This window comes from Leopardus geoffroyi, chromosome D4, assembly GCF_018350155.1.
Source record: "Leopardus geoffroyi isolate Oge1 chromosome D4, O.geoffroyi_Oge1_pat1.0, whole genome shotgun sequence".
Taxonomy (NCBI): domain Eukaryota; kingdom Metazoa; phylum Chordata; class Mammalia; order Carnivora; family Felidae; genus Leopardus; species Leopardus geoffroyi.
In genome coordinates, this window is record NC_059342.1 from 83,076,367 (window position 1) to 83,088,495 (window position 12,129).

The window sequence follows — 12,129 nt, forward strand, 5'->3', positions numbered from 1 at the left end:
ACCGTGGCAGGAGCTATGACAGAAGAGAGTGCTCTACGACAGAATGACAGGGCCTGAAATTAGATGGAAGGGTCACGAAAGGCATCTCAGGAAGTGGCATTCTCACTGGGATGTTAGGAACAAGGAGGTGTTCACCAAAGATTGGAAGAGGAACAGGGAGAGGCAAGGCAAAAAAAAAAAAAAAAAAAAAAAAAAAAAGTAAAAGCATGAGCAGGAGCCACTGAACAAGAACCTGGGCACGTTCAAAGAACTGAAGTCAGCCTAGCATGTTGAAGCAGAGGCAGCAGGGAAAGAGAACGCAAGAAGATGAGGTTGGACAAGGTGGCAGAGGCCAAATCATGAGGGGCCTTGCAGGGCATGTTAAGGAGTCTGGACGTTATTCTAGAGCACTGGAAGTCACGAAGAGGGTTTGAATCCTTTACATCCATTTGCATGCTGCTTTCTAACTTTGCTGCCACCCGCAAAGTCTTCCAGATTGTGAGGGGTTCAGAAGCTACCCTCAGTGAGCTCTTCACCTGAGCTCCCACGCCAATCCTACTGCTATCATTCCTAGCATTACACTGACCATAATCTTAGGACCCCACATTCTTTCAGGACGGTAAAGACACACAATTGGGTGCCTGCCAGGCCCCTGAGAAGGAAGAGGGGCCTCACACAGGAGCCTTAATAATAACCCAGCAGCATGGAGAGGGATGGTAGTTGAAGAGAACAAAAGATGTGTAACAAATTTGAACACAGGATCAGCTTAAATCTCTCTTCAGAACATGCTCCTGATAATCTGTTATTTTTTGTGAGATTCCCAAAGTCCATTTTCCCGTATACAAAGAAAGCAGACTTCTTACTGCGGTAACCTGTTGTATATCATTGCATCTAAGAAGCCACTGATTGTAAGACTATTATCTTTCAGTACCGCTAGGGGAGAAAATGGCCATAAATGATCTACCATCGACTCTAAGATGCATCCCAATTTCAGAGACGTTAAGATGTGAAAATGTGTGCCTCTTAGAATTGATGGAATACATTTATTTACAGATCTGTCTTTCCCACTAGACTGAGCTAAGAATGCTAGGGATTACACCCACTGCCAGTGTCCAGTGGAGTACCCAGCACAGAGGAAACTTCCAGTGAAAGATGGTGCTGAAAAATGATTGGGCGATACTAAGGGGATTTAGAAGAAAAAACACAGCATTAACTGAGCACTTGTTACTACCAAGCACTGTGCTAACAGCCTACATGTCTTCTTGTTTAACTTTCATAGGAAACCGTGAGACCAAATGGGCCAAAGGAGACCGGAATTTACCAGAGGATCAATATTTATTTTTGATATAGAAAATGAAAGGAATGGAAGAAATGATTAAAGTTGGTATAAATGTAGTATCAGTCATTTCTGTTAAAAGCTTACCATCTGTGCCCAATAAACATAAGAATTATGTGTATAATTTAGGGGCAACCTGGTGGCTCAGTCAGTTAAGTGGCCGACTCTTGGTTTCGGCTCAGGACATGATCTCACCTTTTAAGAGTTCAAGCCCCGCATCTGGCTCTCACTCGTAGTGTGGAGCCTGCTTGGGATTCATTCTCTCTCTCTCTCTCTCTCTGTCTGTCTGTCTCTCTCTCTCTCTCTCAAAAATAAATAAACATTAAGAAAAAAGAATTATGTATATAATTTAAAGTATCTAATTGACCTATGTAAGTCTCTTCTGATTCAGCCTTCATTATGTTCCTCATATACCAATGGTCATCTGCTCTCTGGAGGGGGTAAAGTGACCAGCGGAAGGAGACTGACAAAGCAGCTAATACATTGCACAACCTGTGCTAGAAGTACAGATGCTCAACGATCCTGCCAGTAATCTTATGTATTATAACGATTATCAACTTCTTATGCGTGAACTGAACTTTGAAAGCAGAATAACATTAGTTTCAGATAGAAGAGTGAAATAACTTGCCTAACAGCAAGTAGACAGTGAATGAACAAGCCAACATTCAAACCCAAGTTCATCTACCCCTGGAGCTTAAGCTCTTCCCACAATTCTCAGCTTGCTGCTTTGCTGACTACAAAGGAGAGTCTCATTCTTGGTCCCTACTTGATTAGGATTCTGTCTCCACAGTTACAAACACTCACACAGCTACACCTTTGCAGTGGTAGCCCTCCACGCCAAATGAAGCTAAAGCCTCTCTCCCACCTCACTTTCCAATTGCAGCAGTGGAGTGAAAGATTCAGTTGTTGGGTCACAGGCTCTTAGGTAGGGGAGTCTCATGTGCCAGCCTGCCCAAGACATCCTGGTCTGCTCATGATTTCTGTGTTATCATGGTGCCCATTTCACTCTCGAAAGTGCCCTAGATGCTATGGTCATCAGAGTCTTAGAAACCCATGGCTGGTCTGGAGGGTAGTGAAAGAACACACAGCTGTTCTATCTGCCTTGTGATGGGAAACTGGGGAGAGAGGTTAGAATAGTTTTTATCACTTGACTCTAGGCTCTTCATCCACATTAAAAACTTAACTATATGCTAGGACTTAATACAATACCAGACATCATCAATTACATGGAAACAGGAAAATCTTCTCTTTGCTTCCTTCTCCTCATGCTACATCAGATAATCTTTATTGAACCAGACTAATCCAGGTGTTGTGTATATATCATGCCCACTTCTCCTGTCAGTTCTACAAAATTACTATACTTCCCGTTTTAAAGATGAAAAAAAAAAATAGGCTGAAAAACTAAAGCCTTTGCCCAACGTGACCTTTACAAAGCCAGACCTCATATAACATGGGGATACTTGCCTTCTACTTTTCTTTGGGCCAAATGTACACACAAAAAGGGGGGGCACTTAAGATTTGTAGGGGGGATTATTGTTAAGATGGGGCACACCTGGGTGGGGATCAGTCAATTAAGCATCCGACTCTTGATTTTGGCTCAGGTCATGATCTCACAGGTCATCAGATCGAACCCTGTGTTGGGGTGTCTGCTGATAGCTCAGAGCCCACTTGGGATTCTCACTCTCCCTCTCTCTAAGCCCCTCCCCCCAGTCACGCTCACTCACTCTCTCTCAAAATAAATAAGTATAATTTTAAAAAAGAAAGAAGTGAGACATGAATAATGCAAAGATTTTAGCTGCCATTAAATCTGTTTATTATAACAGATATATTTTAGAAATTTAGAAACACTCAATTTACCAGCGGTTTAGAGCTCTAGAGATGAGAAGTATCTGGGAGGTTGGAAGAGTTCTCTGATAAAAATGATGCTCTCAACAATTTACAGTTTACACTTCTAAAATTAGATGTTACTAAAGAGGCATCCTGTTTGAAATACATTCAAATACAAGAACCTTAAAAGCCTCTGCTAGGTAAGATAGGATTCAATAAATGTGGGTGTTGGTTTGTCCTACCTCATTCAAATTCTGAGCCCAAGATCACAGTGGGAATATTATTCAAACAATCATTTATTATTATATAGCAAATATTTGGAATACATATACCCATACACAGTACCAGGTCCTAGAGATATGGACAGGAAGCAAGTAAGATTCCCTGACTTCCTGCCTAGGGGAGGAAGAAGATACATGCATGAAGATACATGCAATAAAGTGTGCTGGGTTTTCTGACAGAAAGTATGGTTAAGGAATAGGGAAGGTACTGTCAGGTTCTACCAAGGGGATGTGGAAGACTCCTCAGAGGTGGTGACATGTGACCTGACTTTTGAGAGATGAGTCAGTATTTATTAGACAAAGTGCCGGGTAAGAATGTTCCAGGAATAAAAGCAACGTGAAATAGTATCATATCACACATTTCACAAGGTTGATATATAAGCAAGTAACTTTGGTCAACTCAATGCTCTTTCAAAGACAATCTTAATTCTTTCATAAATACCATTTCATTTCTACCCACCAATCCCCACTTGCAAATACACACACAGGCACACACTACAGAGTAGTCCAACAGTCTGGGCTTCGTGCTAGTTCACATTTGAAATCTGAAACTGACCAAAGTTGACAGTTTGAAATTATGGTAGCCACAAGACTCTTAACTCTGCTGCATGTAAGTACTTAAAAGATGAAAGCTAACACAATAGTACAAATCACTATATGCAACAAAAAGGGCTAATTCACAAGGACTGTGGGCCCCGTTACTAAATTTCTGGGGTTTTGAACATGGAAAGTCTCAAAACAGATTTCACGATGGAAATGAAATAAATGAAAAATAATTAGTTATTTGAAACCCCTTCATCACCATTACAAGAGTTTCCACATTTTCAGTACGTTTTAGAACATAAATACTCAGAAACGGTTTCTGATTATACCTCTTCATCTCTACTTGACAAAGTACTCTCTCTTCCTTTTACGACTTCTCTAAAATTTGCTCTGGAATAGCGCAGGCTTATGAAGGAAAGGTTTTCTAGAATTCTTCTTAGGACCTGTCAAATTCTAGAGGCAAAGCTCATCACATATAACCCTAATACCTGACAAAACAAAAGTACCCAAACCGGGGTAACTGCTACCTTAAATCTGCCCCCTAGAAGGAGGAGGCACTACATAACTATTGGTTATTAGACGCCTGTTCTCATTCTGAGCACTCTTACACATTTCAAAATCACTTAACCCTCGCAAAAGTCCTAGGAGGTCTTTACTCTGATTATCTCTAGTTCATAGAGAAAGAAATGACATCCCAAAGAGGTAAATCCCATTAAATGACAGAGCTGGGATTCAAACCCAATCAGTCTAGCTCCAAAGTCCATGCTCTTGATTACCACTGTCATGCACCTGTAGTCTCCTTTCTGGAACCTGGACTCCTTAACAATTATGTCTTTGTATTACATACTTCATATTCACAATTATTCACGGGCCTGTAATTTATCCTCTCTGCTGAAAAGAGTCTCTAACATGCACTATAGTCATTCCTATACTTGAAGAGTTCAGATTGACAGACAATAATACAGCGTAAGGAGTCAATGTTCCAAGTGCTCTCCAAGTGCTGAGATGGAATAACTGATCAGTCAGGGCAAATTTCACAGAGGAAGTGATATAAAGCAGGGCAATTAATGCTGAACAGAAGTATACCTGGGGGATACCTGGTGGGAGCTTGAGGAAGGCATTTCAACCATAAAAACAGCTTAGGCAAAAACAGAAGTGGGAGAAAGCAAACCATGTTGGGAAACAGTGAGGTGTTCTATGTCTGCTTATAAAGTGAAAAGTGGTAGGACAGCAGGCTGGAGGCTGAGTCAAGGTCAGGCTGTGAAGGGCCTTAAATCCAAGTTAAGAAATTTGGTGTCAATCTTGAAGGCACCAGGGAACCATCAAGAGTTTTGACTAAAGAGAAATGGTGTGATTTGACGTAGGTTTTAGAAAATTACCTTTGGCCATCTTATGGAAGGTAGTGATTATAAGGACATTGGGTTGTAGGCCATTAGGAAGAGTCCACATGAGAGAAGTTGAGAGTTGAATGCAGAGAGAAATGGCACACTAGGGAGACTGGAGAGCATCTTAGGAGGGATAATGAATGAGACTGGATGACTACAGACTTGCCCTATGTGTAACAGACTGGTTACGTGAGGCTAAAGTTAAGACTCAGACTACAACTCTCAAAAACAGCCACAGTCCATCTAGTCATAATCATGGAGTAACTCACCAGAAACAAGACCATCCAATAGTATTCACAGATGTCTAAAATTTAGTGGGGCTTTTTTGGAGCCAGAATAAAACCAGAAGAACACTTCTAATAAGAATGTGTAAGTAAGGATTGCATAATTACCATTTCCTGGCGTTAGATTCAAGTAAGTAGTAGTACAACGTAGCTGCATAGCCTGGCGCGCTTTCAGAAAGAATAGCTCAGAAAGAATTTGTCTTTTTAATGAGTTCCTTCTATATAACTGTAACAGCTGGGGAGTGACCAAATTGGGAAGAAATCTTCAACTTAAAAGAAAAGCCTTAAGTCAGAAAATGTATCAATTTTTCAATTGAGTTCAGCTACATGTTTAAGGTTTTGAAATACAGTTTTCATTAAGAAGTCAGCCCAACCCTATCCCATTCTTAAATTCACCCTTTTCTGGACATGGGGGAGAGGGGGAAACTCATGATATAGATATGACAGGATAGCTGCTCTTATATACAAGGTGGCTTTCTCTTCAGCACACACTTTAACAAGCATGAATTTTGACATTCATCCAAGGTGATAAATTTGACTTGTAACAACACTGGGAGAAATAAAAGCAACACGTGACAGATTTTTTTTTTTTTTTTTTAGGATTATTGTTTACCCATCCGTGAACCTATACGCGAAAAAACATTAAAACCAAGACAATCATCAAGAACAGGACACTCTTAAACATATACAAGGAAGCAGATGTTTAATCTGGATTGCATTTATACATCTGCAATCTATCAATGAATCTTTTCAAAATCTGTAATGTGGCCCATCAAAATGGCTACACTGGATGGCAATCGTGGATACTGACGCACTACTTGAAGAAAGCTGCTTCAGCGGGGTGCTCTGTTGCTATTATGCTAAACAATCACCTCCTAGGGTCTAAAGAGATTGAGAGTTTATACCTGAGGATGAGAAAATTATGTTTCCATCTACAGTCCCAGACTGCCAAGTTACTAAGAAATATGGAAACGGACCTTTTTGAGCAAGAGGTGGAAAAATCCATACATCAACAGTGACTCTTGGAAAAAGCACACATCTAAAACAAACTTAAAAGATGATCTTTAAGGGCAGCTTCAGGACTTTCCACTTGGGTTTCTCTGTACTACTCTGATTAACTTTATTACCTTCTACAGCGTCATAACACAAAGGACAAGAAATTGGAGGAATGTAATTACATGGTGGCATCCCTACCCAAAGGTCCTAGTTTTCAGAGACATCCCCAATTTCTGGTCATGCCATTGTTCTAACAGTCCAACAAAACAACCCCTGTAGCCTAATAGACCGTAAGGTCTAGACCCCTACTAGACCCCATTACCCCTGTAGCCTACTAGACACTAAGGTCCTTCAGGGGAAAGATGGAATCTACTACTTCTCTCTTCTTTACCTGATACGGTATCTGGCTCACAGTGTGCAGACACTACACTTATCAATCTCTCATTCAATTAATGCATAAAATCAAATCTAGTCTCCCAGTTTCTGCCATCAAAGGCACAAGGGGGAAAAAAAATCAGAAAATGCAGCCACTTATAAGTTAGTTTTTTAAAGGTCGGGTTGTAGAGCCATTTAAAAAAAATTTTTTTTTTTTAACATTTATTTATTTTTGAGACAGAGACAGGCAGAGCATGAACAGGGGAGGGTCAGAGAAATAGGGAGACACAGAATCTGAAATGGGCTCCAGGCTCTGAGCTGTCAGCACAGAGCCTGACGTGGGGCTCCAACTCACAGACTGCAAGATCATGACCTGAGCCGAAGTTGGATGCTTAACCGACTGAGCCACCCAGGTACCCCTGTAGAGCCATTTTAAAGTGTGATCTATTTGACCCTTTGGCTGAGATTCAAATGAATCAATATATTCTGTTCCCATGTATATGGTTTCCAGGACCAAACTTGACCTCACCATTTAAAGTGGATCAAATCTGAGCAGATTATATGAGCAGATTGGAAGTATGACAGCATCCACACCTTGGAGAAGAATGGGGGTGGGGGGGAAGGAAGCTCAAGTTTCCAAGAGAAATGGGATATACCCAGGTCTGAGTCTACTCTTTGTGAGTTTGGTGAAAGCAAGGCCCAAAATCTCAATTCCAATTTGAAGATTCTACGGCTTAGATAAGTCACTATAGAAAGACTGGCAGAATCCTTCTGGAATCAACGTCACATTTTATGCAAACCAGGCGCACAGCAGTGTGGTTCTCCACCTAACAATAATGAGAAAAATCAAATTGTGTCATTTGTTTTAAATCTTGTGTGAATATTACACATGTATGTCATATTATATAATGTCAGTATGAGACTTCCTTTCACAGTAACAGAAAATTTAGGAGCTGTGGACTATATCTGTAATTTTCTGCATTATTATATATTATATTGTTACTATATCTGTATTCTTTCAATGAATCAGGGCATGAACAAGTTTTGAACAGAAATGTTTAGTCTCTGGCTTATCAAGATTTAGAAAAAAAAAATAACACAAAAGTTTTTAAACAGGAGCTCACCAAAAGAAATGAGGCCATCACCAACATACAGGTAGTTTAAGTCTTGAGTAAATATTATCTCTGTTGTCTTTCTAATCAGAATCTTCCAAACCATTTACATAGGTTACACTATGAATAATTGTGAGCTTAAAAAATGTTTTCTTTAGAGCATACCTGAAGTATGAACAGATGAAAACTCCATATTTAAGCAATTACACGCAACTCACAAATGCCAATTTCCATCACAATTAGCCTAAGTTATGCAACATATTTTTGTTCCTTTTTAGTATATAGGTGATGTATGTTTTTATAATTTGCTTAACTGCCTATAGTGAAATTTTAAAATCACACAGACCATATAAAACCATAAAAGAAAGGGTACCTTTTTATTTTTCCCAATGTCCCATGTTTCTACATTGCTTATAGAGCTTGTACAAGAAACACTGTTAGTTTCTATATAAAGATTTCCATAAAATTTTTATAGTTTCTATAAATGCATAAAGATTGTTGGTCTCATTATAACCTCTGTTTCAGTGCCAGTGGAAAGAAAAATTACCTGCAACTCTAAACAGCGAACTATATAAATAGGGTGAGTAAGGGTGCTCAGACCTCTATTCAAAAACCTCTAAGACACTGGCTATATTTCACCAAAATATAGATGAGCACACTGGAGAAGCAACTTCTCGCACAACCCCTCTAAGCACTACTCTTGGAACAAACAGGCTGTAAAAAGTGCAACTGTGAGAACAAATTATTAATTCTTCATGTTTTAGGACAAGAGGTAATCATATTATAACTAACATGTTTTAAAATGGTATGTGTAATGCCTATTACCCTTGACATATTACAAGGCTATTTATGGAAATCTTCTGATAGGTTACCATAGCTTTACTCCAAATTATCCCATAGTACATGTTATAATTACTAAAGGCCCTTTTTAATCTGGAAAAGCATATAATGTTTTGAAACCAAAGATGGGATTTTGATGAGAATGGTTGACCATAATTTGCTAACATGTTAACTATCCTTTCCTCCCTTAATTCAATTAGTATTCATTAAAACTACACTAATCACAATGAATAAAGTTTTACCAATTATTTCCATAATTATGAATGAATACAGTAAACAGAATAATTATAAATCTACTTAATTAACTACAGGCTGTTTCCAACAAAAAAAGGTATTCATGTTTTGTATTTTATTTTTAACGCTAGATTGACATGCTGATATCTTTGAGAACCACTTCTAGAAATGAAAAATAATCTTATTGCGATTCTGGTCTTTTTTAACAAATTTCTCTATGGTCCAGGCTTTATTAAGAACTTCATTATCTAAACCTGGAGTGAGAGATTGAAAAGAATGTGGTTTAAGCTACCAAAACCAAAGTAACCAAAAAATCATATCCGTGATTTCGGAATCTTAACACCACCCACCCCACCACCAAAAAAAATTTAGACTACTTCATATTACGCTTAGGGACACAATTTTTTAAATTTCTTAAATACGTTGTTACAAGATTTATTTTTTTAAATGCAGGATTCAAGTCAGGATCCTACCAATGTTGATGTTTTAGTATTTAAACCAGCTAAGCATTAAACAAAAGCAGATGAATAAATAATGTGAACTCTGAGAAGCCCTTGCTTTTGCCTTTTTGGTTTGTTCCTCTATTTTCAAAAATACAGGAATTGCATGTCTTTCCGGAATTAACAAAGCCTATACTTTCAGGTTTCAAGATAGCAGGCTTACCAGATTTTAAATGAAATATTGAGTGCTACAGTGATTTAATGGTTTTAAACCATAGATGTCGTTGCGGTCTGAGGGTGTCACAGACAACTTAAGGAAGAAAAAAAAATGGGGCACAGAGAAATCACTTTGTCAGTAATTACAATCAAGAGTCCTAAGATGTGGCTCAGGCTGCTCATTACTTCTTCTTTCTGAATCGAGACCCTTATTTACATTTCAGATTACATTTTTTATGAAACAGTAAGATCTATCAGAGCTGAGAGGAGCGAAATAATGAGGGGAAAACATTTTAATAAAACGTGTTGGGTCTACATTACTTCCGTGTCAGAAAGAAAGGCTACTTCTGTAGTGATGGATCATTTATTCTGCTTCTAAACGAGAAGCAAAAAGATGAAACTGATGAACTTTTACTGCCCATTTGTCTTTAGCAGACAATTAAGACAGAGAAGATCAAAATGGATTATCATACCACGCAGACAACTGGCCCAACAGTAATACATCTCCGGGACCACAGATTTGTAACTCTCTTTTATCCCTCCCCTTTCTTCTTACTTCTTTTTCCACTCTAAAGGCAGTGCTAGCTTTGTGGCTCAAGGAGAGCCAAAAGGCTGGTCATCATTATTCAGTCACAGATGTCAATCTAACCTCCCTTTTTTCTCAGTTTCTAAAGCAGTGAGCCACAATAATTTGTGACAGATTCTTTTACTGTAAGGTACAAAGAACACACAGAATAAAACATCTAGCAGCAGCAAGTGTCTCTGATCAAGTGTGCTGGTACATGGGAAATACACTATATGTAAAAACAAGCACTGGTAGGTTAGGCGAATGAGGAGGAAAACTGGAGGAGGGAATTTTGTGCGCGTGCGTATGTAGTAACAAGCACTATGCTTTGTGGTGAATTAGCTCCCATATTCCTTACGGATTACATCATAAATGTTTTAATACTAGAAATGTTGTCTAGATCAAGCACATATTCAGCATTTAAGGTTTCTATGGAATAAAACATTTCTAAGAACGCTTTAATACAGTACACCAAGGGGAAAGATAATTTGGTTTAATCCAAAAAATGCTGAGAAGAGGAGGAAAAAATAGAAGATTGGCACCCAACTGATAAAAAGGTAAATAAGAAACATGCAGGTCTCATTCCCTTGACCATCCAATCAACTGTCAAATCAATTTCTGGGAACGTGGAGGTAACTTCCCCAAAAGCAAAGCAGACCTTTCATTCACCCTTCGTTCTCGAGTTATATGTGATAAGGAAGGGAAACCATGTATGCCGAGTTGGAAGAAATGTTAAATAAGACTCTCCTAAGTCTGCATCTAGCCCATGAGTACTGTCCTCCAAATTTTAACATTATGTTAACAGATCTAAACAAAGAAAACAAGTAACTATCCTGTGAATACTTTAAAATAGCTGAAAATCATCATTTTTTTAGGTTCTTACCGTAATTTTAAATTATTCCAACTTCAACATATGAAATACTTGTGATAACATCCATTAACCAAAGTAAAGGGAACTAAGTTCATAACATAATAATCTCTAAACTGAGTTTCACATGCAACAGAAGAGTATTTCTCTATATACACACACATATTATATATATGGGGACTGTACATACATATGTGTATAACACATATGTGCCTCCCAAACATACAAACATATACTCAGAAAAACAAACATGGGAAGGTAAATACCAAATTGTCATAGTGGTTATCTCTGAGTAAAAACTATAGATGAATTATGTTTGCTTTCTTTTCATTCTTTTTTAAACTTATTGCTGATTTATCCATATTTCCTAAGTATTTTGTCATGAACATACTACCCATGTGATTTTCAAAAGTTACACCAAAAAGAGGAAATAGTCATTCTGGTCAAAAAGTTTCAGATATAGCAAGAAACTATTTAAGGGAATAGATGCAGATGTTAACCATGTTATTTTCAGGTTTGTCCCACAAAATTTTCTCTTGTTGGCTAATTCAGAACCTGGGACCACAAAGGTTATTTACCTAGACAAAAGATTTTAGAATAATGATTTTCTTAAGAGCTATGGACTCAAGTCTATTCAGAACCACACTTTGAGATTTTTCACTCTTTAGACATTGTTTGATGAAAAAAATTATTAATAATGAGGTCTTATAATCTTTGGATTGTGCAGTTTAAATCCAATGGGTTCAATCAATCACACAGCAATTTAAGGCAAGATAAAAATGTAACTCTCCTGTTGGAAGACGAAGCAAGGGTTAGAGAAGATTAGTATTTTTAAAATCTCATTCAAG

General features: G+C 38.2%; 1 protein-coding gene and 1 long non-coding RNA gene across 15 annotated transcripts in view; one reads left to right on the forward strand and one right to left on the reverse strand.

Annotated features, from left to right (window-relative positions):
• LOC123593849 overlaps positions 1 to 6,828 on the forward strand; it is a 29,444-nt gene extending 22,616 nt beyond the window's left edge. The window contains exon 3 of the long non-coding RNA XR_006710561.1: positions 6,236 to 6,828. This is a non-coding gene — a long non-coding RNA (uncharacterized LOC123593849). The remainder of the gene's footprint in view (positions 1 to 6,235) is intronic.
• DENND1A (DENN domain containing 1A) overlaps positions 1 to 12,129 on the reverse strand; it is a 512,085-nt gene that overhangs the window by 367,374 nt on the left and 132,582 nt on the right. The gene's annotated exons all lie outside the window — the stretch shown is intronic.